Consider the following 27,422-nt stretch of genomic DNA (forward strand, 5'->3'; position numbering starts at 1 on the left):
TTCTTTCCTTGGTATTAAACTACTGAAGTAGCTGGAGTCCCTTAGAGTCTAAATTTCACAAAGAGAGGTAATGCTTAAATTCTTCTGCTATTGTTTGATTCCAAGGTTTGTCATTGGCCTGTGGGAAATGATCTGGTGCCTGGGGGAACTCTGAACAACGACAAAAAAAGTCCCCCAAAAAATGGAGCTGTGAGAAAGGTTATCCTAAACACTCTGATTTACTTCATAGGAATGGAGAGCCACCCACTTTAACTGTTGGGGTTTTCCAGAGTTTTGTCTTTCTTCGCTCCTCATTCCTGAATGAGCTCATTGAATCACATACGTTTACCCACCTTTTAGGTATAGATGACTCACACACTTATTTCTGTAACTATGACCTCTCTTCAAGCTCCATACTCATATGCCCACCCAACACCTACCAGACATCTCCACCTACATGCCCCATAGCCACTTCCAACTCAACCCCCCTAACACTCTTATTTCTCTCAAAGTAAGTTTCCTCCTGCATCTTCCATGTTATTTGTTGGTGTGGTTGCCAACTGAGTCACACCAGTCAGAGACACCTGGAAGTTAATTGTGAATCTCTGTCTCCTCCATTTTCCATTAAGTCACTCAGGAAGTCCTACAGTTTTTACCTCACAAATAACCCCATCCTTAGCATTTTTAATTCAATTTTTATGATCTCTTAGCCTTAAGTATTTTAATAACTGATTGACACATTTTATTAGAATTTTCTCCTTCTATACCACCCATTCCCCCAAATTCATTTTCCAGAGTGTTGCTAGAAGGTTCTTCACTCCCTTGTGCAAAACTTTTCAGTGACTCCCTGTTGTGTAACTCACAAAGTCCTACACCTGTGGAGGCATTCAGGCCCTCCACAACCTGGCTTCCCCTGGTTCTCTGAGCTCATCTCCCATAGCTTTTCTATCGGTCCCTCTGCACTTTTTGTTCTAGCATCACCTCAATTCCCAGAACACATCTTGCAAACTAATTAGTTTTGCTCATGCCTCTCTCTTAAACCACAATTTTTACAAAAGATTTTATCTATTTATTCATGAGAGACAGAGAGAAAAAGGCAGAGACACTGGCAGAGGGAGAAGCAAGCTCTCCAGAGGAGCCCAATGTGGGACTTGATCCTGGAACCCCAGGATCATGCCTTTGAATCAAAGGCAGATGCTCAACTGCTAAGCTACCCAGGTGTCCCTATCCACAATTTTTCTTACAGAGTCCCCTATTTGTCCTTTATAACTCAGCCTATAACTCATCACCTTCTGTAGGAAGTCTTCCTTGACTATCTTCTCTCACCTCCTCTCCTGGGTTACAGGTCCCCTGTGTAGCTCAGTCTTCTATACATTCTAGAATTCATCCACTATGACCTAGCACTGAAAATGTTTATACGTCTAGCACACCTGCTAGACTGTTATGTTCTCTGGTGGAAGAATGGTGCATTGGTCACTCTTACTTCCTAAGGGCCCACATCTGGAATATACCTTGCTGTAACAAATATTTTTTTGATTTGGCCTCATCTGTGAGGAAACTATGCCATGTGCAGGATAAGTGATAACTGTGAACGAGATTAACCAGAATATCATGAGAAGTTTTGGAAAGCTCCACATTTGTTGCCACCTGCCCTGTATCTACTGATATTGCCAAACAGAAAGGGATGAAGGAGAGGATAGGACTTTTCCTCTATGAATGGCTGGAAGGACACACTCTCACTCAGCTTAACTGGTAGCAACTTTGTGACTGCAGGTGCTTATGTCAGATGTTTCAATGTGAATTGGGCTTTCTTTTCCTTGTCTTTAGTTAGTTTGATTTCTTCTCCTCCATCATGCTTGCCCTGCCGGAAAATTGGCACCCCGGACTGTTAACTGGCAAATCTTGTTAATTGGCAATTGTTAACAATTGCCAATTGTTAATTGGCAAATCTTGGACATCAGGATGTCCCCAGATTCCCAGATGAAAGAGAAAGAATAACTTCTTAGATGTTATCAGACACAGAAGGAGAAATACTATGTGAGGATGTGGCCAAGATGTAAATGAAAATAAGTGGCTTTCAGACTTTAAGTACTTAGTACCTTTGTTATCTGAAAGCCTTGTAAGATAATTATTTAAAAATGCAAAACATGTCTATTTGGATGGCTATGGAATTATAGCCCTGTTGTACCCCTGCTCTGAGCCCCCTTTAAGGAATGAGCCCAGGTTAGAAGTAGACAGATTGGTGCTGACCTCCAGGGTAATGTTCCTGGGTTGGTGACCTTGGGTCCAGCCTCTGTGCCCATGTATCCCATTGCAGGTTGGGCATTACCGACACCTTCCACAATTGCCCCTTCTCTAGAGAGACAGATGGAAATGCACTGACATAAGCAGAAAGTAGTAGTGTTTTAAGACTTACTTCAGCAGTTCTGGCAAGGTGAAATTTTTATTTTTTTACAAGAGAAGACAATGTTAGGAAGAGTGGTGGGTAAATTTACACATGGACTACAGGGGCTTCCTAAAAGCAGGGAGATTGAATCCCTGAATCTTAGATTTTTAAAGTTTAAAGTTGTTGAAAGTCCTCTGGGTGGAAAGGTCCTGGTGAAGTCTCTATTACAAGGTCTCTGAAATAGAATATCAATGGGGCTAGAGAGAGGCAGGGGTAGATGGAACCTTCTATTGGGGTGAACAATTGTTCTGAGACTTGGCAGGGTTCAGGTTCAAGGCCTCAAGAAGAGATGGGCTCCAAGAGACTAGGTTTGGTGTGGGCAGCAACCTCCTCACCTCCAGCAATGGCCACCACAGCCAGGTATGGTTATAGACTTTCTCCAGTGGAGAAGGGCCCAGGCAGGAGGGGCACCAGCAGATGCCTTCATATTTCCCAGCCTGCTGCAGAGGACTTTGCTGCTTCCCAAACTACAAGCTTCTGGGAGTGGTAGTTGTATTCTCCTGTCTCTCATGGGTTCCAGCTGGAAAGCGAAGTTGTCCACTGTGCCTTGAAGAATTGTGTGTGGGGGCCTGTGTGTGTGATTATCATGCAAGGGAAGACTCTTGACACACTAAAGGACAGTGTCACAATAAGGAGGTGGCAGGCCCAGCTGCTTATTTAAAACATTACAATACAATATCACCATCTTTTTCACTCCCACCTGGAAAAGTTACATATATTCAAAATATTAATATAAATCATATTAGAGTCAGTTAAGATGCAGATTCAAAAAAGACTCAAGGTATTCTTATATTAATTAGTTCAGATATGTTAAGAAGAAAAAAAATCTTATCACCTTGATTGTTTCCTCAGGGTTATCCATACCTGTGAAGGGAGACATTGATTTTTTGTCAGGGTTTCCAGAGATGAGAGGCCCATGGATGATAAGATAACAGTTTCTCTGAATTGGATTGTGAATTGGTCTCCCAGGGACCTTTTTTGGACTTAGTAAAATGATTGTCACATACTCCAGTGTTTCTGTAGAATTGACTAGGGGAGAAAGCATCCCACCTGGTCTCCCTGGTGGAGGAGGCACCAGAGCCCAGTCCTGATTCACAAGGAAAGATATCATTAGGAAGAGTAGTGCGTAAAACCTTCAGCCCTTTGTGCCTGCTAAGAGTTGGGCACATCTGAAAAGAACACCTTTGTTCTCCATCAGGTGGCTCTTGCAACCCACCTTAGAGGTCATGCCTCAGGAGTCAGACCCTGACTCACAGGGCAGGGTTCTTGGTCCTTGCCAAGGAGCCAAACATAGCAGCCTCAGGCAAAACTGAAATCGCCCGCATGCTTGAAAGGAAGGAAAAAACAAAATCAAAATACACTGGCTCTCCTCACGGAGTAGACAGGTCCACCATGACTGTATCTTCTCTGGGAAAAAAACCTACCAGTGTATTTCCTTTCATTCACAAATGAGCAGTATTCAAGGAAACACCAAGGGAGCTTTGAATTAATAAATAGGTGCCCTTGGCTCTTACCTCAAATTGGAATTAGCAACTTTAGGATAATGGTGAATGGAATTTACCTTGTAGTAAATGTCACAAGTCACTGACTTGTCCCAAACAAGTTTCCTTATTAGACCCTCTACCTTTTCTCCTCTGTGCCTAGTGGCATTTACTGCTTTTGGCTACTTGACAAAACCAGGCACGACATGAATAATTATCAATGGGAGATTAGTGGCTGGCTCTCCTCTACCAGACAGACCCAGAGCGGGCACTCTGGTGCAAGAACAATCCATAAGTGCTCCAGGGAAAGTTAGAAAGTGGAGCTGGGGTCAAGAGGTAGATGTCTGGCAAACACATTCGAGATTCAGTTGGAGTCTCTATGATAAGAGTTTAAGGAGATCCCTTAGTCTGTAAATGTGAAGGAGAAGAAATAGAAGACAAATAATGTTCCAGAGTGTGCATCCTGCAGGGCTTCCATCTAGGATCCTGATCTCTTGCCTGGTTTTAAAAACCATAACTTGCTTGGCAAAAAACTTATCAGGGGGGCACCACAGAATGATCCACTTTGTATGTTGAGGATACTACGTGCAAGTATGCCCTTTGAGAATCAGAAGATCAAGGTCATAAGAAGTTTTGACTAGAAATCTAACTCAAATTGTGATACTAGAACCATTCATTCATTCATTCATTCATTCAGAGCACATTTGCACATTTATATTTAGCCAGTTACCACTCAATAATTATGTGATAATCATTAGTGCAAATGAAGCCAGTAATTTTACTTTAAAGAGGTAGAAAATAGTTGCCATAATTTCTAACTTGATTAAAAATACACAGGCCCCTCAGTCTGTCCTTCTCCAAGGTACAAGCATTGGTTGGTTAAAGTTCTTCTCTGGGACCACCAATCTATTCTCTAAATCTGCAATTGTCTCCAGTTCATCATTGCCTGCCTCCTTGCTGTTGCTGCTCTCATTCTGAGTTATCTTCTCTACTTCTCTAAGTGAGTCCTTGTCACTCTCCCAGACTTTACTTCTTCAATGTCAGTCGAGTCATTCTTGAGTCTTAGATCTCTGAACCATGAATGGAGACTTTTCCTTGCAGGGAAGGAACTTCTTCATTTGCCCTTCAACTAAGGTAGCTTAGTTCTTTCAGTTTTCCGTGTTTAAACTGTATAGGAAGATTGCCCAGTAGATTGGAGGATTGGCCCATCAACCATCAGCTTGGGTCTGAAGAGCTCAGTTCTCTGCTTTATCTAGGTACCCAGTACAGGGCACACTTGAACAGGGAGAGGTACCACTTCTGGGGCTAAATATACAGCCATGCATAAAGCATAGTCCACATGCCCAAGAAATTTATAATCTATTTAGGTGGTGAGAACAGAGGAAGGAAACATAGATGGTGATGCCTGTTAATTATTCATTCAGCATCATCGATATTGTAGTAAAGTCAAAGTGTACTTTTTTCTTCACTCACATGCTAAGATGCTTTCAAGTTGTTGTGTGCAACTATGCTTATTTTTACTGCTATATAATATGCCATGGTGATATCATAATTTATCCATTTTCCAGTCACATGGGTTAATTACACTGCTATGAAGATTTGTGTACATGGCTCCTAGTGCATCATATGTAAGTTTCTCTAAGTTTAGTGTTTATACCCAGAAGACTTTGTGGTCTGTGTTTCCAGAAGGAAGAGAACTGTAGCAGGCCACAGTTTGCAAACTTAGTCATGTCTCTGGGTTATAAGAGGGAGCCCTTGATTTACCTCTTGGAATAATTTTATTTTTTCTTTTTTTTTTAATTTTACTTTTTCTTGAGTGAATCTTGACTTTTTACTCTTATTCAAATTTGTAAAGCTTTCTGACAATAGCCAAATGTCAACATTCACGTTGAGAATGGCCTCTTATTGGATGACCCAGTGTGGTATTCCCCCCATGTAAAGACTGGTTTCTGCATGATGCCTTCAATTTGAATCCCTTCAGGGAATGGAATGAGTTTTGTCTGACTTGTCTTTAGCACCTGCAGTAGAATGCAATCACAGTGCACTCATCTCCCTCAGTTATCTGAGTGAGATATATATTACCTTCCCAGAAATAACCATTGTGAAAAACCATAGCATACTTTCAACTTTTTTGTGATATTAGCACCATTTACATTGTTACCAGTCTCTATTTTGCAAAGCCTTCAGAGCTCCAAAATTTACTGCAAAGGATAGTTCGTTTGGGCTTGTGCTTTGCAAAGTACTCAAGAACCTCTAGATCAGAGTGGAGAGGAGGAAGTAGCTGAACCAGAGGTCCAGATAAGGAAATTGGACAGTTCCTTATCCCCTTGAAAATGGTATCTTCACAGTGCAACTTTGGTGGTTTATTTGATGTACAAAATTTATAGAGCCCAACAGTCAAGCCCAACAAAGTGAACATTGGACCAACTGTCACTTTAAATTTTCCACCCCAATGCTCGTTCTAATATTATCTAATACAGTTTAATACTTTCTAAACAGGACCATGCATGTTCCTCACTATTTTAAAAATAGACTCTTGAGCCTTATATTTCTCAATTTATAATGGAAATGTTATCAATAGAAAAATGCTCTTGAGAATTGAGTAATACTGTCTTTGTCTTGGACAGTTTGTTTGGTGTTGTTACTTAGCCAAACATGCACAAAATCCCTTTCCTCAAGGATAAATGGGTTCTTCATGGATACTATATCAGGAGATTTCATGAAATTGCTGATGGAAACCAGAAGGATGGTAAGGGGGAAAAGATGAAAACTTGGGATAAAGCTAATCAAAGAGTTTCTAGATTGAAGTAGTTTCTGTTATGGACTGAATGTTTGTCACCTCCCCCTGAGGCCCTAACCCTCAATGTGATGACATTTGGAGAGAGGGCATATAGGAGATAGAGTTAGAGGAGATCAGGGGGTAGAGCCCTCATGATGAGATTAGTGCCCTTATATGAATAGACACAAGAAAGCTTGATGATTTTCTCTCTAGTGTGTGAAGACATGGTGAGAAGGTGACCATCTACCAGCCAGGAAGAGAGCTCTTTCCAGGAAATGAATTGGCTGGCACCTTGATCTTGAATTTCACAGCTTTAGAACTGTGAGAAACAAATTTCTGTTTTATTAAGGCAGACAGTCTATATTATTTTGTTATGGCAGCCTGAACAGGTTAATACACTCTGGTTTTGTTTTTGTTTGTCTCTCTGTTGAAACCAAATGCTAAATTGAGCTCAATGTCAAGTAGTGAAGATTGATTCATTTTTTTAAAAAAGAATTTTTATTGAAGTTCGATTTGCCAACATATAGTATAGCACCCAGTGCTCATCCCGCCAAGTGCCCCCCTCAGTGCCTGTCACCCAGCCACCGAGTCACCCCATCCCCCCACCAACCTCCCCTTCCACTATCCCTTGTTTGTTTCCCAGAGTTAGGAGTCTCTCATGTGCTGTCACCCTCTCTGATATTTCCCACTCATTTTCCCTCCTTTCCTCTATAATCCGTTTCACTATTTCTTATATTCCCTGTATAAGTGAGACTATATAAAGATTGTCCTTCTCTGATTGACTTACTTCACTCAGCATAATACCCTCCAGTTCTATCCACGTTGAAGCAAATGGTGGGTATTCGTCGTTTCTGATACCTGAGTAATATTCCATTGTATGCATAGACCACATTTTCTTTATCCATCCATCCATCTGTCGAAGGACACTGAGGCTCCTTCCACAATTTGGCTATTGTGGACATTGCTGCTATGAACATTGGGGTGCAGGTGTCCTGCTGTTTCACTGCATCTGTATCTTTGGGGTAAATCCCAGCAGTGCAATTGCTGGGTCACAGGGCAGATCTATTTTTAACTCTTTGAAGATCCTCCACACAGTTTTCCTGAGTGGCTGCACCAGTTCACATTCCCACCAACAGTGCAAGAGGGTTCCCCTTTCTCCACATCCTCTCCAACATTTGTGGTTTCCTGCCTTGTTAATTTTCACTCTTCTCACTGGTATGAGGTGGTATCTCATTGTGGTTTTGATTCGTATTTCACTGATGGCAAGTGATGTGGAGCATTTTCTCATGTGCTTGTTGGCCATGTCTATGCCTTATTTGGTAGAATTTCTGTTTGTGTCTTTTGCCCATTTCATGATTGGATTGTTTGTTTCTTTGCTGTTGAGTTTAATAAGTTCTTTATAGATCTTGGATACTAGCCCTTTATCTGATATGTCATTTGCAAATATCTTCTCCCATTCTGTAGGTTGTCTTTGAGTTTTGTTGACTGTTTCGTTTGCTGTGCAGAGCTTTTTATCTTGATGAAGTCCCAATAGCTCATTTTTGCTTTTGTTTCCCTTGCCTTCATGGATGTATCTTGCAAGCAGTTGCTGTGGCCAAGTTAAAAAACGGTGTTGCCTGTGTTCTCCTCTAGGATTTTGATGGAATCTTGTCTCACATTTAGATATTTCATCCATTTTGAGTTTATCTTTGTGTCTGGTGTAAGAGAATGGTCTAGTTTCATTCTTCTGCATGTGGTTGTCCAATTTTCCCAGCACCATTTATTGAAGAAACTGTCCTTTTTCCAGTGGATAGTCTTTCCTGCTTTGTTGAATATTAGTTGGCCATAGAGTTGAGGGCCCATTTCTAGGCTCTCTATCCTTTTCCATTGATCTATGTGTCTGTTTTTGTGCCAGTACCACAATGTCTTGATGACCACAGCTTTGTAGTACAACCTGAAATCTGGCATTGTGATGCCCCCAGCTATGGTTTTCTTTTTCAATATTCCCCTGGCTATTCAGGGTCTTTTCTGATTCCACACAAATCTTAAGATTTTTTGTTCCAACTCTCTGAAGAAAGTCTGTAGTATTTTGATAGGGATTGCATTGAGTGTGTAAATTGCCCTGGGCAGAATTGACATTTTCACAATATTAATCCTTCCAATCCATGAGCATGGAATATTTTTCCATCTCTTTGTGTCTTCCTCAATTTCTTTCAGAAGTGTTCTGTAGTTTTCAGGGTATAGATCCTTTACCTCTTTGGTGTTAGGTTTATTCCTAGGTATCTTATGCTTTTGGGTGCAATTGTAAAATGGGATTGACTCCTTAATTTCTCTTTCTTCAGTCCCATTTTTATTGTATAGAAATGCCACTGATTTCTGTGCATTGATTTTGTATCCTGTCACATTGCCAAATTACTGTATGAGTTCTGGAAAACCACAAATTACCAAAACTGGAACAGGAAGAAATAGAACACTTGAACAGGCCAATAACCAGTGAGGAAATTGAAGCAGTCACCAAAAATCTCCCAAGACACAAAAGTCCAGGGTCAGATGGCCTCCCTGGGGAATTCTATCAAAGGTTTAAAGAAGAAATAATACCTATTCTACTAAAGCTGTTCCAAAGGATAGAAAGGGAAAGAATACTTTCAAACTCATTTTATGAGGCCAGTATCACCTTGATTCCAAAACCAGGCAAAGACCCCACCAAAAAGGAGAATTATAGACCAATATCCCGAAGAATTCGGATGCAAAAATTCTCACCAAGATACTAGCCAATAGGATCCAATAGTACATTAAGAAGATTATTCACTATGACCAAGTGGGATTTATTCCTGGGATGCAAGGTTGGTTCAACACTCATAAAACAATCAACGTGATGGATCACATCAACAAGAGAAAAAGCAAGAACCATATGATCCTCTCAGTAGATGCAGAGAAAGCATTTGACAAAATACAGCAGCCATTCCTGATCAAAACTCTCAGAGTGTAGGGATAGAGGGAACAGTCCTCAGTATCTTAAAATCCATTTATGAAAAGCCCATGGCAAATATCATTCTCAATGGGGAGACACTGGGAGCCTTTCCCCTAAGATCAGGAACACAACAGGGATGTCCACTCTCACCACTGCTATTCAACATAGTACTAGGAGTCCTGGCCTCAGCAATCAGGCAACAAAAAGAAATAAAAGGCATTCAAATTGGCAAAGAAAAGTCAAACTCTCCCTCTTCACAGATGACATGATACTGTACATAGAAAACTCAAAAGACTCCATCCCAAGATTGCTAGAACTCATACAGCAATTCAGCAGTGTGGCAGGATTGATTCATTTCAATAGAGCTTCTGGGTCTCTTGCAAACCTAAATGTCTCTACAGTGCCTGAAAGTATAATTGTTTAGACCTTGTGGCTGAGGAGATCTTGTGCAAACTCTCTATGTGAGAAATATATTTTGTAACAGGAAAATAATGTACAGAAATACAATTAATTTTGTACATTGTCCTGTCTTGCAAACTTGTTAAACTTGTTTATTAATACTAGCCTTTTTTCTGTATGTGTGGATTCCATAGGCTTTCTATATAGAAGATCATGTCATATACAAGTAGAAATAGTTTTACTCCTTCCTTTCCAATCTAGATGTCTTTTATTTATTTTGCTTCCCTAACTTCCTTGACTAAGTCTCCAGTATGTTGTAGAATAGAAGGGTAAAAAGCAGACATCCTTTCTTAATCCTAAGATTAGCCTGAAAGCTTTCAGTCTTGTGATTTTTTCATAGATGCCATTTATCAGGATAGGAACTTCACTTCTATTCTTAGTTGAGTGTTTTTTAATCATAGAAGATGTTGGATATTGTCAAATGCCTTTACTATGGAAATGATCATATGTTTTTTGTCCTTTATTTTATTCATATGGTACAGTGCATGGATTAAATTCTGTATGTTTAACCAACCTTGTGTTCTTGGGATAAATTCCACTTGGTCATGATGTATAATTCATTCTACATGTTGCTACATTGGGGTTACTGATATTTTCTTTAAGATTTTTACATCTACATTTATAAGGAATAGTACTAGAGTGTTTTCCTTTCTTGTGATGTCTGCCTGAGTTTGGAAACAGGAATGCTGGCCTCATAGATTAAGTTGTTAAATCTTTTCTTGTCCTCCATTTTTTCAAAGAGTTTGTGAAGTATTATTAATTCTTTAAAATTTTAAAAACGATTTTGTTTATTTATGCATGAGAGACACAAAGATAAAGAGAGAGAGAGGCAGAGACATAGGCAGAGGGAGAAGAAGCAGGCTCCATGCAGGGAGCCCGATGCTGGACTCGATCCCAGGACTCTGGGATCATGACCTGAACCAAAGGCAGAGGTTCAACCGCTGAGCCACCCAGGCATCCCTAATTCTTTAAATTTTCATAGAATTCACCACAGAAGCAATTTGTGTCTGGACTTTTTTTTTTTTGTGGTAAGATTTTTTATTACTAATTCAATCTCCTAACTTGTTATAGGTATAGTCAGATTTTCTTTCTTCTTGAGTCAGTTTTGGTAGTTTATATCTTTTTAGAAATTTGCTCATTTTATGTAGGTGATCTTACAAGTTGGCATACAATTGCTTACAGCGTTCCCTTAAAATCATTTTTTATTTTTCTAAGATCAGTTTTACTGTATCTTCTTTCATTCCTGATTTTAATAATTTGAACTCTAGCTAAAGATTTATTATAATTGTCGATCTTTTTCAAAGAACCAACTTTTTTGGTTTCATTGGCTTTCTCTAATGTTCTTCTATTCTCTATTTCATTTATTTAATTTCTAATCTTTATTATTTTTTCTCTTTCTTGTTTTAGCTTAGTTTGCTCTTATTTTCCTAGTTTCTTAAGATGGAATATAAGGTTATTAATGTGAGACTTTCTTCCTTTTTAATATATGTATTTTAGAGCCATACATTTCCCTTCTATACAGCTTTAGCTGCACCTCATATATTTTGACATGTATTTTTTAAAAAATTATTTCAGTATAATTGACACACAGTTCTACATTAGTTTCAGGTATACAAAATAAGGATTCAACTTCTTTAATGTTATGCTATGCTCACCACAAGTGTAGCTACCATCTGTCACCATTCAACACTGTTACAATATCATTGACTATATTCCATATGCTGTGCCTTGTATTGCTGTGATTTATTCATTCCATAACTGGAATCTTATGTTTTGGTTTTCATTCATCTCAAAGTATTTTCTTTCTTTTTTGTTTTTGTTATTTTTTTAGAGAGAGAGTGTATGTGTGTGTATGGGTATGCACAAGTGCCAGGTGGGGGAATAGAAGGAGAGGGAGAGATAATCTTGAGCAGGCTCCATTCCCAGTCCAAGCAGGGCTTGATATCATGACCCTGAGATTATGACCTGAACTGAAATAAAAAGTTGGACACTTAACTGACTGAGCCACCCAGGTGCCCCCTATTCATCTAAAAAGTATCTCTAATTTCCTCTGTGATTTCCTTCTTTTGACCTATTGATCATTTGTTTGAGTTTCACATTTCATACATTTTCCAAATTTCTTTCTGCTATTTATTTCTAATTTCATATCACTGTATGGAATATTCTTTTGTATCATTTCAATTATATTACATTTTTGATACTCATTATATGGCCTCAAATCATCCATTCTGGAGAATTATCTATGTACATGTGAGAGTAATGTGCATTCTGCTGTTGTTAGGTGGAGTCTATAGATGTCTATTGATCTAGTCAGTTTATAGTGTTACAAAATATTCTATTTTCTCATTATTCTTTGTAGCTGTTCTAACCATCATTGAAAGAGCTGTATTAAAGTCCCCAATCCTTAGTGTTGAATTGTGTATTTTTTCTGTCATTTCTGTAAGTTTTTGCTTCATGTATCCTAGGGCTCTGATATTAGGTACACATATGTTTATAACAATTATGCCTCCTTGATAAATTGGTCCTTTTATCATTATAAAAGTTTCATTCTTTGTCTCTAGCAGAAGTTTTTTCTTAGAGTTTATTTTTTCTGTTATTAGAATATCTATTATAGTTCTCTTCTGATTACTGTTTGGCTAATATATCTTTTTCTAGCCTTTTACTTTCATTCAATTTGGTTTATTAAAGTGTGTTTTGTAGACAGCATATAGTTAGACTTTCCTTTTCAAATCTTTGCCTTTGATTGGAGTGGTTAATCCATTTACATTTAGTATATGTGCTGCTGAAGCGAGCACTATCCATTTACATTTAGTATAATTGCCAATAAGGTACATCTGCTGTTTTGCTTTTTGTTTTTATACATCTGATATCTTTTTGGTTTCTCTATTCCTCCATTAATGCCTTCTTTTGTGTTAAACATGATCTAATGTATCATTTTAATTGTCTTGTCATTTATTTTGCTATTTTCTTTTAGTTATTGTCTCAGTGTTTGGGATTATCATTAACATTTTAATTTTTCACAGTCTCATTTGGATAAATACCAACTAATTCAAATAATATACAAAAACATTCCTCCTCCTCTTTTCCTTTTATTATTTTTCTAAAATTAAATCTGTATATATCATCTGATATAAATAAAGACATATTCTTTATGTAATTTTCTTTTAAATAAGAAAGGAGAAAAAAGTGTTATAAATAAAAAATACATTTGTACTATCTTCTATATTCACCTACATGCTTATCCTTACTAGGATTCTTTACTTCATGTGAATTTGACTTATTCTCTAGTGTCCTTTTATTTTATCCTAAAAAGTTCTGTTTAGTATCTCTTGTAAGGCAGATTTGCTAGTGAGACATTCTTTCAGCTTTGTTTATCTGGAAATGTCTTCATTTCTTCTTTAATATTATTTTTAAGAACAAAAGCTGCTAGATATAGAACCCTCATCTTCTTTCTGTGCTTTGTGAATGTTATCCCAATGTCTTCTAGTCTTCATAGTTTTTAATGAGAAATTAGCTATTAATATCATTCATGATTCTTCCTAGTATAGGATATATTGCTTCTTTCTTGCTACTTTCAAGATTTTCTTTTTGTTTTGGGCTTTTACCAGTTTGATTATGATGTATTTTGATCAGATCTCTGAATTTATCCTATTTGGAATTTCATGGATATGTAAATTAACACTTTGCATCAAATTTGGAAAGTTTTCATAAATTATATCTTCAAATATTCTTTCTACCCCTTTCTCTCCTCTCCTTCTGAGACTGTCATTCTACCATCTTGATGGTATCTGATAGGTCTCTTGAGATTCTGTTTTACTTCACTCTTTCTTCTTTCTGTCCTACAGATTTGATATCTCAGCTAACCTATCTTCAAGTTTGCTAATTCTTCCTGTTACTGGCTCAAATCTGTTGCTGCTCCCTTCTAGTAATTTTTTCCTTTCAGTTATTGTATTTTTCAACTCCAAAATTTCTATTTGGTTATTTTTATAGTTTCTATCTTCATCGATATTCTACAGTTAGTTGATGAGACATCATTCTCATACTTTTATTTTTTTAGATGTGATTTCCTTTAGTTGTAAGAGCATACTTAAATTATCTCATTTAAAGCTGTTTTCTAGTAAGTTCAATGTCTGGGCTTCCTCACAAGTTCCACTGATGACTTCTGTTCCTGTGGATGAGCTATACCTATTTCTTTGAATATCTCATATTTTTTGTTGAAAAATGGACTTTTTGGGATCCCTGTGTGGTGCAGCGGTTTGGCACCTGCCTTTGGCCCAGGGCGCGATCCTGGAGACCCGGAATCGAATCCCACGTCGGTCTCCCGATGCATGGAGCCTGCTTCTCCCTCTGCCTGTGTCTCTGCCTGTGTCTCTGCCTCTCTCTCTCTCTCTGTATGACTATCATAAAAAAAAAAAAAGAAAAATGGACTTTTTAAATAATATAATGTGTCAACTCTGGAAGTCTAATTCTATCCCCTTCACAGAATTTGTTATTGCTATTTTTTGTTATTGTTCTTTTTTAAAAAAAGATTTTGTTTATTTTTTCATGAGAGATACAGAGAGATACAGAGACAGGCAGAGGGAGAAGCAGGCTCCATGCAGGGAGCCGGATGTGGGACTCAATCCTGGGATTCCAGGATCACACGCTAGGCTGAAGGGAGGTGTTCAACCACTGAGGCACCCAGGTGTCCCTTTGTTATTGTTCTTGATGTTGTTAATGGTTTTCCTAAACTAATTATAGAAAGCCTATATTCTTTGTCATGTGTGGATACTGAATTTTCTGCACAATGAGGTTAAACAGTCCACTAATTACTAGAAAGAAAGTTCCTTAAATCTTAAATGCCTGTTTATCATTCTTTGCCAAGGGCTTCTCTATATGCCTTGAGAGATGTTGTCAATCAACTCTCAAGTAGGCAGTTTACAATTTTGCTTTAGCCTTCAGTCAGCAGTTTCTTGGTGAAATCACAGATTTTCAGCAGGAATGCTTGAGCCTTTGTCCTATCCAGTATGCAGCAGGACAGCCTCTCTCCTTTAGCTAATGAAGCCTCCATTGCCATTTTGAAGACAACAAAGAAATGACTAATTCTCTCTTATTCTGTGTTTAGCAAAACACAAGACATACCCTTAGGCTGGTTTGCTTCTACAAAGAAATTTCATAGCTGTCTTGGAGGCTCTCATGCATATCATGCTTATCATTGCATAAGTAGCAGAATGACAGAAAATAATTTTTACAGTTTAGTTATCTATTTGTTATAATCATGCCATTTCCTCTATGCATGAAAATACTAGCACAGCTATCTCTTTAAAAAAATAATTTGCGACCTGTGGTTGTGTTCCAAAGTGGTTGCAAGATAGATTACTAAAGCAATATTTAATAGACGACTTTCTCCATCATTCCATGATTCATGTAACTTGCACTGAAATGTAACCCACAAACAGATTTAGTGTCAAATCTGGCAATAACCCTGCTCCCCCAGAAACCTTTGATGCTACATTGCCCAACTGCCAATGATGAACATTAGATTCAGAGCCATTTGTGAAGTGGAAAAGAACAACTACCCACAAAAGGGCATAGCACATCATTTGCACTTCATGCTTCAGAGTTGTTTCTCATAGTGGTCTCTGCAGTTATTTTTTGAAACTGAGACTTGACAAATATATATCTTACGTTCATGTCAGTCTTTTGTTCCCACACAGGTTTATTCTTGCAGCCGTCACTGAACGTAAATGACATCAGTATTCGCAAAGAGAGTCCCATTAGTGCCATTAGAAGGATGCTCCATTTTGCTTCCAAGTCCAAACAAGAACATTTGAAACCAGAGTAGATTTTGCACAATATATAAGCATTCCAGAAACTGTAAATACTTTTGAATGCTCCATGAATCTAAAAGATGTTGGAAATTCAGAGACCTGCACTTTGGTGGCACTAAAAATATATTTCTAAAGAGAAATATGACATGACAAATATATGGCATGTCAATGTGGAAAAGTTTGAAGTATCTTTTTCACTTTTTCTTCTTCCAACCTTTCTCATGCCTCTAGATATCTTTTTTCAAATAGAATCTTTAGTACTACATGTCATTTTATGTTTTTGTAATATATCCTAGCATACCAGCATATTACTTCTCTTCCAGAACTTTAATACATCAGTCCACAAACATATATATGTGGCAGTGAGTGTTCAACAGCAACCCCAAATGTCACTGGTGATATGATAACTTACCTGAACAGACATATCTGAAAAGTATTACCATAAGGATTTTTGAAGTCAAATTTTTATTCTTGAAAGATTGGGATACTCTCTTAAGAAGGGGGAAAATGCTGTGTACACACAGATGATATGAAATAACACTATCATGAGACTATAACTAGATGTGAATTCTCCTCTTCCCCATCCATAGCAGATCACTTTAAATTACATAGTTAATTCAATATATTTTGAAATACTTGAATAATCTTGGATGATTTCAAACTGCAGTAAAGTTTACCAAGTCCAAGTTAATTGTTTATTGAAGGCTGAACTTCTTGTCTACACATGGGCACTCTCCAAGAGAAGGCACTGAGACAGATGGGTTCACACACAGAAACCTACCCTACCCCCTCAAAGGAGTGAGGGAGTGAAACCAAAGACTCCTTCATTGAGGACGCCATGATGTTTCCAGGACTCTGTCATCTGTTTCTTTCTTATCTTCTTTGTTATCAGTCACTCCGCTCCATGGCCTTGGATTCTGTTGGATTAGACTTTATCTCCCACCTTTTATTGCTGAAAAGGGAGGGAAGAACTCAGAAAATCCATTTTTTCTTTATTTGCTTCAAATGCAGTCAAAGCCTAAGATAGAGCAGAGGTAAGGTGCTTGCTGTCTCCTTTCCTCAAGTGGACAATTTATGTCTCTATATGTATAAGATTGAGTGATATCAATAGTTCAATAGACTCTCCAAGATTCTCAACGCCTACTATAGGGATCCCTTCAAAAACAAATCATACACAACAATAACAACAACAAAAACTAACTCAAGAAAATAGTGAGTTTTGCCTAGGCAGGCAGCACACTGGCAGTACTAGTAAAGAATTCTAAGTTGAAAAGTCCTCATTAATGTCATTAAAATAGTATGCAATTCAATGGGAAATAGGTGGTTTATTTTGCCTTTCCTGGACTGATCACACAATGGCTCTAAGTTGACTTTTGATAAGGAATACAGCAGAATCCAATGTGCTTATTAGATAGGAGTGTCATGGATCAGCTTCTGGAAACTTTTCTATCCTAATCAGCCCCAGCCTGTTTATTTTCAAATCTATGTATCTCTCTTTTAGGCTGGTTTCCAGGTGTATCATCTGGAGATGAGTGTATTTCTCGTATCCTGCCCTTAGAATGAGGGCAAAGAAGAAGCTGACCAAACCAAAGGGACTGTATTTTAAGCATCAACTGTACCTTTCCTGGGAATTTCAATAAATAGGGATACAGCACAGATCCAACTGTGCTTTCACAAGTTCTCTCTTCTGAATTATACCATTTCAAAATTTACCTAAATATTATGTGAATTATTCCCACGTGTATGCATTATGCTGATTTTATTTTCAAATATTTTACTTTTTTTTTACCCAGAAGTAAGAGACATTTTTGGCAAATTAAAAGTATTGTTGGCTGCCCAAGTGGAGACTGTCACCAAGTTCCTCAGCTCACTGAACAAGAACATATCCTATCCCAAATCTGCTTTCCAATGAGACAGAGATGTTTTCTGATTTTTACTCTTCCCAATGCAACTAATGCATTGTTTGCTTGGATATTAGACCACAGTTAGATAGCTTTTTAACACCAATTTCATTTCTATGCTTTTAGGAATGAAAATAATTGTCTCCAGAAACCTGAACAGCAGGATATGTTTTCATAACTTACCTGGAGCCAATTTGTACTAGGAAGAATGTTTTCATGTTGCACTCCTTAAGAAGAGCTGTGTTAAATTAAATAAAATACTTCTTTCCAAAGTTATTTGCATACAAATTTAATAATGTTAAATGACTCTCTATGGAATAAATATGGGGAAACATTACTTACATAATCAGTATTTTACTTACACTTACATATATCAATATCCTAGTCACTTTGTTATAAAGAACCATCACTGTGTGCTTTTTCTCTTCATTCTGGCAGGGCATTCACATCTAGATGTTCTAGAAACAGTTCCAAATCAAGATAGAAGGTCAAACATAGCAACATTTTGATCCTTTGAAAAGATGTCGAATGTAGGTTTAGATTGTGCATTTTCAGGAAGCTGACTTCCTTATCTAGCCTGATTAAGACCATCAACAGGAGACCTATCTTGGACTTGTCAAGAGCAACTGTTTATCCTTTACCTGAGATGCCTCTCAGCCCTCTGAGTACTGAATTGAACAAATGGTATTAGGAGTTTTCAGAAAAGTTTTCATATTCTATCTAGTATTCTTTGTTGTTTTGAAGATAGGAAATGTCTTCTTAACCTTGTCTCAAGGACAACAAAAGAGTTGTCTAAAAGTTAAGTACTCTATTCATGCCTCGAGTCAAGCTGGACTCTCAGATATCTTCACATTTGGACTTAAAATTTGCCTAATTTAAGTGGCCTTTTACTTTGTGCCCTGGATTTTTAAGGGAGGCTCCCCATGGTGTCCTTCCCTAAAGAACTCCAGTTGAATATACTATGTGACCTCAATCAGTGTTTCCTGTATGAGGCCCCATCAGTGTGATTTCCTTGAGAAATTAACATAAAAAGTACATTTGCTTTCCTAAGGAACTAGTGTGTTTCTTCTTATCTAATATTAAGAACTGTGTAATAGTCCATATTTCCCTTGTTTCACTTCGGTTGCCAGAAGACTTAGAACCAAATTTAATGTTTGCAACTAGCTTATGTGGCCTGTGTATTTACATTCTTTAATCATTTTCCCTGCTTTTCTTTTTTTTATTTCTTCATTAATTCATTCATTTTAATCTTACCAAACATCAATTAATCTGAGAAAAGAGGCAGAAAATAATAACAATAAAAAGAGCAATGTTTGATAATTTTCAAAATAAAGGTTGTTTTACTTCATCATGATCATTGACCAATTTCTAATGACAACTCTATGAATCATATTAATTAGTTGCGTATGGTGTTTCTTTTAAAGTATATATTCAGCGAAAATAAACAAAATAAAAAGTACTTTTGTGTTTTGATTGATTTAAGTTCCAAGAATTTGTCAATTCTATTTCTGAAATATAATTTAGCCCCTTTTGGAAAAACTGACAGAGAATTGACCTATGCAGCTACTACCAGAGATTGAATCCTTCATTTTAAAATGGATAATTGCAAATAAAAATGTAAGTTATTTACATTAGCTGAACCTCACTAATTTGCAGATACCATGACTGAAAGAAGACAGTTGGTTGAAAATCCAAAAAGTTGTGAGACTTTAGTCATGGTAATGGCCTAATTTTTAATACCACAACACAAGATTCTTCTCCTTTGTCTTTTCCCCCATAACTCTCTTCTTTTCTGCTCCATCCATCTCCCAGTCAGGAAATTTCTTTTTTAAATTACTCAGAGAATAGAAATCAGGTTTACACAGAAGAACAAGGCTGTGCAATAAGAAGTAGATAATATTATCAAGACAAAGTTTTGTCATGTGCATTTTAATTATGAGGAACCTAAAGCTACTTCCAAGGATAAACAGGACTCTATAGATTTGATAGAGTTTCTAGAGGTGGTTAAACTAAATGGGACAACTGGTTGGGAGCCAGGGTTCTGGGAGGAGGTAAGTAGGAAAAAAGATGATGAAGGGAGACCAGGAGAGAGAGGACTCAAGAGAAGGATTCTACAATAATGGGAAAATTGAAAACTAATAAACAAACTTGTTTTGCATTACCTTCTAAACATATATTAGTGATCCTGAGGCACCTGGGTGGCTCAGTGGTTGAACATCTACCTGCCTTTGGCTCAGGTCATGATCTCGGGGTCCTGTGGTTAGAGTCCCACATCAGGCTTCCCCCAGGGAGCCTGTTTCTCCCTCTGCCTATGTCTCTGTCTTTGTGTTTCTCATGAGTAAATAAATAAAATCTAAAACACAAACAAAAACATAAATTAGTGATGATAGCAATATTCTCTTTCTGGTTGTGGATTGTCCTCTTATGCCTTTTCGGAAGTTAAGAACTCTATTAAGGTGTGATTAAAATCTTGGCTAAACATAGAGCAATAGATGTGAAAAAGATTCAGTTTGGTTGAAAGAGCTTGGAGAGGAAGCATGTGAAATTGTTCTAGAGGCTGTTTAAATTAGCTCCTTGTCCCCTATTCAGAGAGATGTATATTTGATGATTACCAGCATATGACCCTGGGACATGACCAAACACATCCTTCTCTGACCTCAGTATCTATAAAGCACAACCTAGGAGTTACTCAGAAGATCCCTTCTGTTCCCCAGATGGGGTGGCAACTGACATGCCATGTGCTTTCTCTCCCATTACTACAGAATCCTGTGCTGCCCAATAGCTGCTGCTTCTGTATGGGCCAGAGTAAAATCTCACTGGCGTGGGAAAGGTGCCGCCAGGCTCCTTGGGGCAGGGATGTTATCCTTGTCACAGCTGGAAAAGAGTAAGTTGAGATTGGATCACGAAGTGTTATTGTAAGTCACTAAGTTCATGTGTAAGTAATGAGAGAATCACAGGATCTTGATTTAATGACGAAGATGAGCATAGAACCCCTCAGCACAGAGTACATTTCATAGGAAACTGATAACCAGATCGTCCCACACCCAAGCAATTAAAATAAAATAACCTCCCTCCCATTTCCTAATCTCACATACTCTCACCCTCAATCAAAATGATGTTGATTATGTACTTGTTTAAATTCTGGCTAAGTAGCTTTGAACGTCCTTTCTCAAATTCTAGGAATTACTGGAAATAAAACAGTGATTTCTTATATAGAAATACATACAATAACCACCAAAAGTCACTCTTTCACTATTTCTTCCCTAATATAGAGCTTAATACTGAAATCAATGAAGAAAAACTAAATATGATGGATATTTCCAATCTGTAGAGCATAATTTTAATAACAGATGATACTTAATAAGTTTCTTTTTTAAGGTTTTATTAATTTATTAATGAAAGACAGAGAGAGAGAGATTCAGGCAGAGGGAGAAGCAGGCTCCATGCAGGGAACCTGATATGGGACTCGATGCTGGGATTCCAGGATCACGCCCTGAGCCAAAGGCAGATACTTAACCACTGAGCCACCCAGGTATCCTGATATTTAATAAGTTTCTATGTAACCTGCCCATTTTTCTTTTCTTCTTTCACGAACCTAAGGAAATTTCCAAATGAAAAACATACTCTTTCTATCACTCCAGGATAAGGATTGAAACAAATTCCTTCTTTTGTCCATATATTTGAGTCTTATTTACATACTTTTGCAAAACTAGAAAGAAATGAGATGATCTAGATATCTCTGAAATATTTAGGAAATAATCCCTTTATACAACACACCATTTATAAAATCCATAGACTAAGTCACAGACTGAACCAACTCATGACTTTGAATTGAATAATGGAACTGCATTTGCCTAGTCAACTGTGAGAACTACTTCAAGACAACCTCATCCTATTATCAGGGCTAAACTTAGACTTGGGCTGGGCAGAATAAATCACCATCAGTTTATTATGCTTCCTCTATGTATGTAATTTGGTGGGTGGTTCTAGCCCTGGGGAGCAGAGAAACTGATGCAATGTGGTGTCCACACATTAATTTCCAACCTTGATCTGACAGTTCAGAGGTGAGAGTCAGCTTCTGAAGCCAGAAGAGACATCAAATAACACAAAGTTCTCTTGGGACTGTGGAAAAAGAAGTCATGCTGATCACAAGACAAAAAAGCCTAGGTTGGCTAAGGGTATGGAGAGGACATAGGGCTTAGTGATTAATAAGACAAGATAGAGTAATCAAAAGCAGTCTACTGAATGGGAGAAGATATTTGCAAATGATATATTCAATAAAGGTATCCAAAATATATAAATAACTTATGAATTCAACACTGAAAGACTCCAAATAATCTGCTTAAAAATGGGCAGAGGACTCAACTAGATATTTTTCTAAAGAGGACATAAATGTGACCAACAGACATATGAAAAGATGCTCAACATCACTAATCATCAGGGAAATGCAAATCAAAACCACAATGAGATGTCATCTTACACCTGTCAGAATGGCTAAAATAAAAAATACAAGAAATAACAAGTGTTGATGAGGAGACAGAGAAAAATTAACCCTCATGCACTGTTAGCAGAATGCAAACCCATGTGGCCACTGTGGAAAACAGTAGAGTTTCTTCAAAAACTTAAAAATAAAAATATATATAAACTATAAATAAATAAATAAAATTTTTAAGATATGTACTACTGGGTATTTGCCCAAAGAAAATGAAAATATGAATTGCAAAAAACATATGCATGTCTATGTTTATTGCAGCATTGTTTATAGTGTCCAGGGTATGGAAGCACTTCCAGTGTCCACTGATAGAGGAATAGATAAAGAAGATGTGACCTATAGAGATATATAGAGATGTACACACACACAATGAAATACCACCTGCTGTAAAAGAATGAGATATTGCCATGTGTGGCAACATGGATGGACCTAGAGGGTATAAAGCTAAGTGAACTAAGTCAGAGTAAGACAAATACTGTATGATTTTAGGCATATGTGAAATTTAAGAGATAAAACAAAGAATAACAACAACAAAACAAAGGAAAAACAGCCAAATGAAAAAAAAAAAAAAGAAAAAGAAAAACACTCTCAAATACAGAGAACAAACTGGTGATTGTTAGAGGGGTGATGGATGGGGGGATGGATGATATAGAGTACACTTATCTTGATGAGCACTGAGTAATGTATAGAGTTGCTGAAAAAAAGAAAGAAAGGAAGAGGAGCAAAAGAGTTCTCTGAAGCAGAGCCTCAAGCAACAAAAAGGCTAAGGCTACATTTGTGGAGGTCTAGGGTAGGCCTACTGCAGGACACGTGCTGACCCTTACTGCAAGTCATGTCCTTTCCTATAGACCTTTCAGAACCCTCCTCCTGAGCCCCTGTGACCCAAGTGTCCAGAAGGCCTGCTTTTAGCTAAGTGGATGATGCTGGGTGAGCTCCCAAGGCCCAGTCTCTTCCAGAAGACACTAGGTTATGCTTTTGTTCTAATTCCTCTAACCAGCTGAATGAGGCCAACTCAGGTTACTAGGAGTATCAGGAGGGGAAAAAACCTTAATGAAAGGATGGCTTGTCCTGCTTGTGATTTATGAAATAGCTCTGTAAACTCCACCATTGCTGGTTGTTCCAGAGCCTTTCTTGGCAAAAATATTCATGTTAGAAATGGCTTATCAAATCCTACCATGTTATAGGGTCTGTCTCAACATTTTGACCTTGCGGTAAACACTTTATTATGCCCTGATTAAGGTGAGGAATCTTACTGAAGAAATAAAGAAAATTCTAAATTCACATTTGGTCTTTCAGAGTCCTAGTCCAAGTGAGAAATTTTAAATGGAATATAGAAACCTGATATCCAGATTCAGTCCCACATCCTATTAGATCAGTCATGTCTAAAGGCTTTTATTTGTTTTTTCTATGTCTGCTTTGATTTGCCGAAGTTCACATCTGTTTCTGTTCTTGAATTTTTTATTAATAAATTATAGGAAAAGCTTGAAGTATTTTAATATGTTCAGTTCCCCATGATAATCTTATAAATGGCATATGCTTTGCAGTGTCAGTTCTTCCTGCTGGCTCTCTTCCCAGAGATGTGGACATTCCCAAGATGTTCTCTCTCCAGTGGCAGCAGAAGGGGCTGCCCTATGACCGACAGACATGACTGTTCTCAAAGCAACATTCTTTGCAGGTAGGAATCATCCATCCACTTTATTCCTTTCGGGGCAGCAAAATATTGATGGCAACACATTCAGAGTCTGTCATGAGGGGTTCTTAACTTGGAACTTTCAGAATAAAGGTTTTCTGAGTATGACTGAAGTCAAACTCTTAAGTTTTTAGTTTATGCATAGATACTCTCTTTTGTGTCAGATATAGGACTAGATGTTGATAATATAAATGTGATTAAGATATACTCTTCCCTCAAAGAGCTCACAAACCAATGGGAAAGAAAAGTATGAAACAAAAGCAAAGGATGGCAAGTACCTGACTAATTTGCATATGATCTAGTTGGGACTCCATGGAGGGAATTCAACTTGGGGAAGTAATTATGACATACTTCGTACAACAGCTGAATCCTCAAACAAGCATTTGCCTGACAGGATCAGGGTGAGGGCATTCAGTAAGGAAGGGGCAAGAAATAAATGAGTCTGGAGAGTTGGGCAAAGAGGACAGGAAAGAATGGTAGGTGAACCAGCTGGAGCAAATTACTGTGGGCCTTGCCTACTGGACCATTTTGTTGGTATTTGAGAGGCATGGAAGCATTTGAGGCAAAGGAGTGACATTCTCTGATACGTTGTCTTAATCATGTGTCAGCCGTTACAGATAGTCCAGAGAGATGTGAAATCTGTTCAAAGATCAGTTCAAAGATTATGGTGATATCCAGGAAAATAATGAGGAGGACTGATATTCAGCCTGGAGCAGTGAGAAGAAGGGGAATGGAGGGACCTAAGAGATTCAAAATGTATACGTATGGAGATGAATCAATGAGATTGAGGGCTGACCTCAAACTTCGGGTATAAATTATGGTCCAACTCATAGATGTGACAGATTGTCTTTTTGTTAAATTTCAGCTTTGTTGGGGTGTAATCGACATATAAAATTGTAAGATATTTAAAGTGTATACCTTGGTGATTTGTGTACATTCTGAAAGGACTCCTCCTACCTAATTAAAATATCTATCATTCCCCTCCCTCCTTCCCCTTCTTTTGGTGAAAACATTTAAGGTCTACTTTCATAATAAATTTCAATTGTACAATGCATTGTTATCAAGTGTATTCATCATTTTACATTAAATCCTTAGACCTTATTCATTTTATAGCTAAAAATTTGTAGTCTTTTACCAATCCCTCCGTATTTCCCCCATTCTTCACCTTAGCCCCTAGCAATCACTCTTCTACCTTCAATTCTTTCTTTTTACTTTTTCAGGATTCTACATGTAAGTGATACCATGAAGTATTTGTTTTTCTCTAGTTTATTTTACTTAGTATAATGCCCTCAAATTCTATCCATGTTGTCTCAAATAGCAGGATTTCCTTCTTTCTCATGGTTGAATAATACTCCGTTGTATACATATATCACATCTTCTTTATCCATTTATCCATTGAGGGACACTCATGTTGTTTCCTCATCTTAGCTATCGTGAATAATGCCACAATAAACATCAAAGTTTCTGTACAACAAAGGAAACTCAAAAAAATGAAAAGGTAACCTACAGGACAGGAGAAAATATTTGCAAATCATATTATCTGATAAGGGGTTAATATCTAAAATATTATAAAAAGGCATAAGAACTTTTACAACTCAACAGCAAAAATTCAAAAATCCAATTTAAAAACGGGCAGAGGAGCTAAATAAGCATTTTTTTAAAAAACTGATGGTCAATAGGTATATTAAAGGGTACTCAATATCACTAATCATCAGGGAAATGTAAATCAAAACCATAATGAGATATCACCTGACACTTGTTAGAATGGTTGTTACCAAAAAGATGAGATAACAAGTGTTGGTGAGGATGTGGAAAAGATAACCCTCATGTACCGTTAGTAGGAGTATGAATTGGTGCAACCACCATGAAAAACAGTATGGAGGTTCCTCAAAAAAATTAAATGAGAACTACCATATGATCGAGCAATCCCACTTCTGGGTATTTATCCAAAGGAAGTGAAAACAGGATATTGACAAGATGTTTCCAATCCCATGTTGATTGTGTCATTATTCACAATAGCTAAGACAGATTGTCTCAATACCCATTAAAACACTAGGCATAGTTAGGTAGATTTTATTTGTTTAAAAAAAGATTTTATTTATTTATTCATGAGATACATAGAGAGAAAGGCAGAGACATAGCCAGAGGGAGAAGAAGGCTCCTTGGGGAGCCCAAGGCAGGACTCAATCCTCGGACTTCGGGACCACGCCTTGAGCTGAAGGCAGATGCTCAACCACTGAGCCACCCAGGAGTCCCTAGGTAGATTTAGTGTCTAATAAAGGTATTTCTCCTCTTTCAGGCTCTGTGGATTATCATCTGTACCACATGAAAAGCTGTGTCCTTTCAGGAGCCCTACTTCTATTTGCACTTTTCCTCTGTATTTGCATATTACTTGTTCACAGTTTGTTTCAAGAACAAGTATTTTATCACATTCTTTTTTGTCTAGCAGTTCATTTCTTTCAATTAATATTATTTTGTTACACAAGTAATTCATGTTCACTACAGAAAATAGTAAACCATGCATGTAAGAAAGTAAAACTCATTCTTAAGTCTACCATCTAGAGAAAGCTGCAGTTGACATTTCTTTTGTATAGAACCAACCAGAAATTTTATGCATATGACTGAAATATGTATTTATATAAAGGTAGGTTTTCTATACACATCTTAGTTACCTGATTTTTTTCTCAAAAATATACTGTTAACATTGTCTCCATGTCAATAAAGATACAAACTGAGGTAGTTTTAAATGTCTGCACCGTACTTTTTCTATGTTTGTACCATAATTAATCAATTCTCTTTGGAGGCCACTTAGTTTCATTATTTTTACTAAACAATGCTGCTTTAAGTTTCAGGTTTGGGATTGATTTTATCCTATTTGCCGGCACAGAAATAAGCCAAGTACTATGCAATGGAAGCCAGCAAAAGACATAAAACTTCTGGGCATCATCCTATGCACTGGTTCTCCTGGGCCCCAAACCCCACAGCAGCAATTCCATGGACCCAGATGGATGCTGTGTACACAAGTTTAGGGAATCCACTTCTATTCCTGCAGTAAGAAAGCCTGCTCTTTCCCCAGGAGACATTACCTCATCCTTAAAGGTCATCTGCCTTACTCACAAGCCTGAGAAATGGCCTGGATAGAGTGGTAGCTGTTGTCCTCTTGGCATAACACAGCAAGATGTGTAGGAGCACAAGAGAACCGCGAAGGGCTCTTCTAATAATACATATCTTGCCCATATATTTTTAAATAACCTTTGGGTAAACTCAAAGGACTTAAATCACTCCCCCAAAGTGTTGGCACTGTGAATAGACTTTCCAGGGATGCCTGGGTGCCTCAATGGTTGAGCATCTACCTTCAGCTCAGGGCATAATCCCAGGGTCCTGGGATAGACTTCCACATCGGGCTCTGCCTATGTCTCTGTCTTTCTCTCTGTG

The 27,422-nt window shown here is 37.6% G+C and overlaps 2 long non-coding RNA genes across 6 annotated transcripts in view; one reads left to right on the forward strand and one right to left on the reverse strand.

Annotated features, from left to right (window-relative positions):
* Positions 1 to 27,422, reverse strand: part of LOC140613151 (uncharacterized) — a 48,603-nt gene that overhangs the window by 19,558 nt on the left and 1,623 nt on the right. Inside the window, exons 2-6 of one of the 5 annotated variants that reach the window (XR_012014289.1) lie at positions 18,174 to 18,263; positions 16,686 to 16,856; positions 3,261 to 3,289; positions 2,230 to 2,334; positions 1,722 to 1,840 (exon numbers count right to left, since the gene is read on the reverse strand). This is a non-coding gene — a long non-coding RNA (uncharacterized lncRNA). Of the gene's footprint in view, positions 1 to 1,721; positions 1,841 to 2,229; positions 2,335 to 3,260; positions 3,290 to 16,555; positions 16,857 to 18,173; positions 18,264 to 27,422 lie in introns of those variants that run through there. The other 4 variants (XR_012014288.1, XR_012014291.1, XR_012014290.1 and 1 more) reach the window with 4 other exon arrangements.
* LOC140613153 (uncharacterized) lies at positions 1,390 to 26,717 on the forward strand. Its single transcript, XR_012014308.1, has 4 exons — positions 1,390 to 1,752; positions 20,568 to 20,689; positions 23,842 to 23,972; positions 26,287 to 26,717. It is a non-coding gene; the product is annotated as an uncharacterized lncRNA (long non-coding RNA).

This window comes from Canis lupus, chromosome 21, assembly GCF_048164855.1.
Source record: "Canis lupus baileyi chromosome 21, mCanLup2.hap1, whole genome shotgun sequence".
In the NCBI taxonomy this organism is placed as follows: Eukaryota; Metazoa; Chordata; class Mammalia; order Carnivora; family Canidae; genus Canis; species Canis lupus.